Below are 6,110 nucleotides of genomic sequence, written 5' to 3' on the forward strand. Positions count from 1 at the left end.
AAGCCAAGGGGAAAATGCAGACCCAGCAGGCGGGCCCTGCCTCATGGGCGCTCGCCTGTCCTATAGTGGCAGCGCTTAATTTGCCAACCCGTACATTTTTTTACTTTGTCTAGTAAACACTTGCGATTTCCTGCTGCTCCGCTATATGCAAAGTCCTTCAGTCAGTTTTCAAAGACATGACACCTGGACAGATGCTGGGGGAGGGCGGAGCGTTGTCCTGACATGTTCACCGTTATGTTGGACTGACAAGCGGAATTATAAATTTACAATTTAGGCCTTTAGCAGATGCTCTAAAACAGATATTTTACTTTAAAAAAATGTTTGCATCGTCTACTCTTCCTATACAAACCCATTGTAACTTCAAACTCTATTTTAACCATGATAGATTAATCGAAAACACCCATCCTTATTTCTGGTGATTTCATTTGACTTACTTACTTGACTTAATCCTCCGTGGAGGGGCATAGGGCGTCCACCAGAGCTCTCCATCTCACTCTCTTCTGGGCCTGCGCTTTTGCTTCCTGCCAGCTCATTCCAATGTCCTTTAGGTCCTGGAGAGTGGAACGTCATTTACTGTTAATTTATTTTTATTTTATTTATTTATTTTAGTCTCCTCCGCCTCCCCCTACTCCAAATTCTTAAAATATATAAAATGAATGAAAACTGAAAATGAAAAAAACATATAATAGGCAAAATGACCAAAAGTTTCTTTGAAAGTGAAATATTGCTTTGATCCCGAGCGACTTACAGAAGAACAACACATGGTAATACATATAGAAATATAGTCATCAAGTAAGCTGAGAGCCTAACATCCTCTAACAGTAGAATATATGTATAATGAAACAATAAAATGCTAATGTCAAAATAACCAACCGCCCGTAGAGAAGCACAATACCAAGGCAGTGGTTCTCTAACGTTTTCATAGTAAGGTCCAAGGACACCTGAATTACGCTTGGCTTTTCGTTCATGCACGGTCCGGTCCGGTCCGGTTCCGGTCCGGTCACTTTCCTGTTTACCGCTGCACAAAGAGAATGCCTCGTCTCTCCTAATCCAGGGCGCTCTCTGTGGTTTTGATCTGATGGATACACTAATCTCTTCATTCTCAACTGCCTCTCGTTCAAAATATGAACGCGATGGATTATTTAGCGATATTATGGAAACGAGAGCAAGGTAAGCAAAAAATATGTCCCCCGCACCCCCCCAGCTTTACAGAGTAAAAGCGGCCATATCTTCCCGGCCCCCCAAGCTTCTATTTTGAAGGAATCCCGGAGCTGATTGTGTATGGCAACTAAACCATAAAGGACAAAAAGACAAATGAAAAGGCGAACACAGAACAAATCATGTCAGCCCTGACAACAGCACTTGTCTCCCACATTGAGCAGCGCTATTAATCCCCCAGCACGCACGCACGCACGCACACACACAGACACCTCTTCCTCTGTTAGTGCCGGAGCCAATTGAAGGTGATTTGGGCTTATTCATTCAAAGGTCACTCCATTTTCCATCTTGCCATTGTACAAAAAAAAGGCACATTCATCAACAAACTATAATTAAGAAATGTTGCATGCCGTGTAATGGAAAACAAAATAGATCTTTTGATATTCATCATGCACTCATGAACGCGCATGGCACGCACGCACACACACACACCTTGTCAACAGAACCAATCTTTTTATGCATTAGTAACTATTCCCCATGCATGGTCTTCCCTGTTCGTCTTTGTGGGTTGAATATGTCCTGGTGAGTGTGCTGATGTTTTTGGCCGCTTGTATACTTCACCCACCATGTTTCTTTTCCCAATGCCTCTATTAACTAATGACGGTTTTGCTGACTACGCATGCAATTTTGCAGCGTTGTCCAGTTTCACTTTCATACAGTCACACACATCCACACCTGGGAGATGACCTCTATATACACGTTGTGGCAAGGTCCTTAATGTCAATAGTCAGGAAACACTCATTTCCCTATGAGTGTACGATAATAAATGCTTGATACAACTTATAGGCTGACCTTTCCAATGGCGCCTCGCCCTTTCACTGTATGTTCTGTATAGGTTACACAACGTGTAAGTCAATGATTGACCTTCGCTCTGACATGCGCAATTCAGCACCATGGACAGCGTAAGGGTCAAAGAGGATACAGAAGTATAAGGTTCACCATTGGGACGTTAAAAGACGTTCTTCCTTTTCAATGCCCAGTTTCTATTGCGACGCTCATTCCAGTCGAAACAAATTAAACATAGCGAGGTCTGCCCGTCTAGACAGGCAACTTAATGGATTTGTACCGACACCATCCATAGGCCTACTTACTATGCAATAATATCACAAGATCCTCCTTAAACTCCAAATACAACAGACACAGACAGAATCATAGATACATCAGCGAGACCGCAGTAATACTATCAGAGACTACTAATACATTAAAAACCACAGAACCATGGCAGCCTGGAAGAAAAGGGCACGGCAGCACAGGTCTAAAAGGGTGCATACGCTGCCATATTATGTCACACAACACAAATTGGTCCGTCCTCGGTGGAAGGAAGCCGGACGGGAAGGGTGATATTGGTCATTGCACGTATCTTCTCCTGGTGGCGCTTTGGCATTGGGGGGGGTGCCAGAATTAGATCAACATGGAATGAATTCTGTACTGACCATATAAGGAGCATGTCTTGAGTGTTACAGGGTTTGATGAGGTCAGATCGACATATGGAATGTCTGAACAGGACAGCACCATATATGGAGATCTGGGTGCAGTAGCGGGGACATTCTCTTGAGGGTGTACAGTTAGCATAAAATATATATAAATCCTTGAATTTGTGTTATTAAAGGAAAAGGGATTTGGCAGGGATTTGAACCAGCAAACATTTGTCCAGTTCCATGTACTCGTACTGTGAGTGCTCAGTTTTTCTCTGTCTGCCTGTACTTTGTTTCAGCCGCGGGGGGGGGGGGTTTAGGCTTGAGACCGGATCTGCCGCGTGGCCGTCATTCAAAGCTCCCCAGGCCCCGCCAAGCCCCCCACCCCCCCCCCCTAGTGTGTCTAACAAATGGTGCCGAGGACTTAAGGTATTAATGTAAAGAGAAGAGAGAGGTAAAAGTACGGAGGGGAGTCTCGTCTTTCTCTTCTATCTGGACCTAACAAGATGGAGAGAGAGAGAGAGAGAGAGAGAGCAGTGCTGTACTCGTGGCTGAGGCTGTCATTCTGTCCTCCCTCCTTGTCTCTCTGCGTCTCATCCCTCATATATCTCCTTGCCTCCTCTGTGATCCCTCATACATCTCCTTGCCTCCTCTGTGATCCCTCATACATCTCCTTGCCTCCTCTGTGATCACGGGCCCTCTGCCCCTCACGGTGCAGAGTGAGGGAGTGGGCTCAAAATGGGAATAAATGAGCTGCGCAGATGTGAATGTGAGCTGTGCGTCACGCGGCTCACATTCACATCCGCGTAGTGTGTGCACACTGCACAGTACCTGGCTATACCCTCGCACATTGCTTGCACGTTTGCCGGTCCCTTCCTGCATGCGTTGCGTTCTATATAGCAGTGGTTTTCAACCCTACGTATTCTCTAATTGAATGCCACAGACGAAAAACAGTCTAAGTCCACACTATTTATCCATAATGTATAAATGATAGATAAGGGGTCAGGACAACGAGGCCTTTTCGTGGAGGGGTCAGAATGAAATTTGGACTAGACTTTTTTTTCGTCTGTGGTACTCAATTGTAGCCTGGCTCCAGCCCCTGAATCGCTAGCCACATTAAAAATGTATGTTCAGGATAATGGAGTGAAACTAAATGAAAATTCAGGCCGAGTGTCAGGCTAACTCAATTGTGGAGATGTCTTGTAAATGTATGCAGATGTTTAACAATAAATTAACTATTGGGAGCGTAAAATGAAATCAAATGGACCAGTAAAGGGTTTTACGCTCTCAAGAGTTAAATATCTATAAGGGTCCACTTGGTTACCAACTGGAACCTGGAACCGCCTCAATAGGACCACGGTTGAGAACAAAATAATGCGCTGTTCTATAGTGTGTGTATACAGCCGTGGAGCCAAAAGATTGTCTGGGGACGATGCCTGACTTCCTGTTGAGTGCCCTGGGGAGGTGGTGTGGGGGGGGCATACTGGGTGGGGGGGTGCCGAGCCTCGCAGGCTATGGGATATTATCAATACCGGCCCTCCGGGCAGCCTGGCAGACAGGAGAGGAAGTCACTGGTACACGCTACCTATTAGTCCACTGCTGAGCGCAGTCGGAGAGTGTGCGTGTGCGCGTGTGCGTGTGCGTGTCTGTGTACGTACGTACACTTGCCGTACACTTTCCCTATAGCCTGGACCTCCTACAGGTGTATCCGTATCGTAAGACTGTGAGATTCTCGTCTGGCTTGTCTCCGTCCCTCTCTCCTCCATCTGTCTTTCTTGGAGTCTATACAGCCATCAGTAAATGTCATCCTATATTCATAACTCCAGCCATAAGGTAGGATAAACCTTCATTTATCCCCAGAGAGAAATTCAGGTGTCATATTAATAGCAGCAACAGCAGAACCAATGAAACGGAGGACTGTACATGTAAGCATAAAGACATTTTCCCACACGTCTGACATTTGTCGTTAGTGGGAGATGATGTAATCAGCAGGGTGGAAGGTAACTATGTGCATTTACTCAAGTAGCCTACTGTACTTAAACCCATTTTGACCTGGGAATGATTCTATAAATGTCTTCTACATCCTGACAGTTTTTCTATGTCAGATTTTGATTATTATTACAAAACCATTTCAGACCTATACATAGACTTTGACAATTAGAAAAATAGCCGATCTACAAGGTCACAGCGTGTTGCTTTGTGACGCATATTTTATAAGATCCAGACTATATCGACAATAGTGTATTGATCATTTACTAAAGTAAAACATCACTGATGATCAGAATTCATTCCCAGGACAAAATGGCACTCAAGTAGGCAATGGTATTTATGGGTTCCATCCCCGGACAGAACACCTGTCTGGGTATGACCTGCTAATTTTCACCCCCTGAGCACGTACAGGTATCTCTGGCGTGCAGGAATAGAAGGCACAGTTGTGGGAAAAGTACACAGATTTTCACTTATGTAAAAGTATCACTGCAATGTAGTACAGAAAGACGACATCAGACGTCATAAGTGAAAGGCTGGGAAGGCCAATCTCTTGTCCTCACGGCTTATTCTCACAATAATACAAAATATACAATCATTGTTGCTGCTATGACCTGCCTGCCTGTACCTATCTCGTCTATCCATCTCCAGGACCCAGTCTGGGTTTGGGGGCTAGGGGGGCTTTCCATCAGTAGATCAGATATGAACCTATAGTCAGGTCCTGTCCCCATTTCACTGCCTTCTGGAATGTTTAAGGAGGAAAACTATTTTCAAGGTCGTCAAGGCAACTTGTTCTTAGCCTGTAGTTACAGTGCATTGACTTTGTTTCACTGTGTGTTATGTAGGTGTTTGAAGCGTTCACTAGCCGGAGGCTCTGCGTCCACGGAGGACTGCAGTGTTTATTTATTTATTTATTTTCTTCCTAGATTCTGGATTTGTGTAGAAATGTCTTCCCAAAGAATATAAGATACACTTGTTTCTTCTCCAGTTCAACTGCCAGTTGACTCATGGATAGATTTGTAGTATACGTAACTACTACAACAGTGAATAACAGAATGGTAACATATTGTCTTATGGCCATATGGCCAGCTATATAAATGATGCCCCACCCCCCACACACTTAGTCATTTTATCCTGGTGCTGGGCCACCCCCCACACACTTAGTCATTTTATATCCTGGTGCTGGGCCACCCCCCACACACTCAGTCATTTTATATCCTGGTGCTGGGCCACCCCCCACACACTCAGTCATTTTATATCCTGGTGCTGGGCCACCCCCCACACACTCAGTCATTTTATATCCTGGTGCTGGGCCACCCCCCACACACTCAGTCATTTTATATCCTGGTGCTGGGCCACCCCCCACACACTCAGTCATTTTATATCCTGGTGCTGGGCCACCCCCCACACACTTAGTCATGTTATCCTGGTGCTGGGCCTGAGAGGACGGCATAAACATGTCCCTGTTCTAATCGATCGTTTCAGCAGGTT

This window comes from Protomyctophum bolini (genome assembly GCF_963924005.1).
Source record: "Protomyctophum bolini genome assembly, chromosome: 8".
Lineage (NCBI taxonomy): Eukaryota > Metazoa > Chordata > Actinopteri > Myctophiformes > Myctophidae > Protomyctophum > Protomyctophum bolini.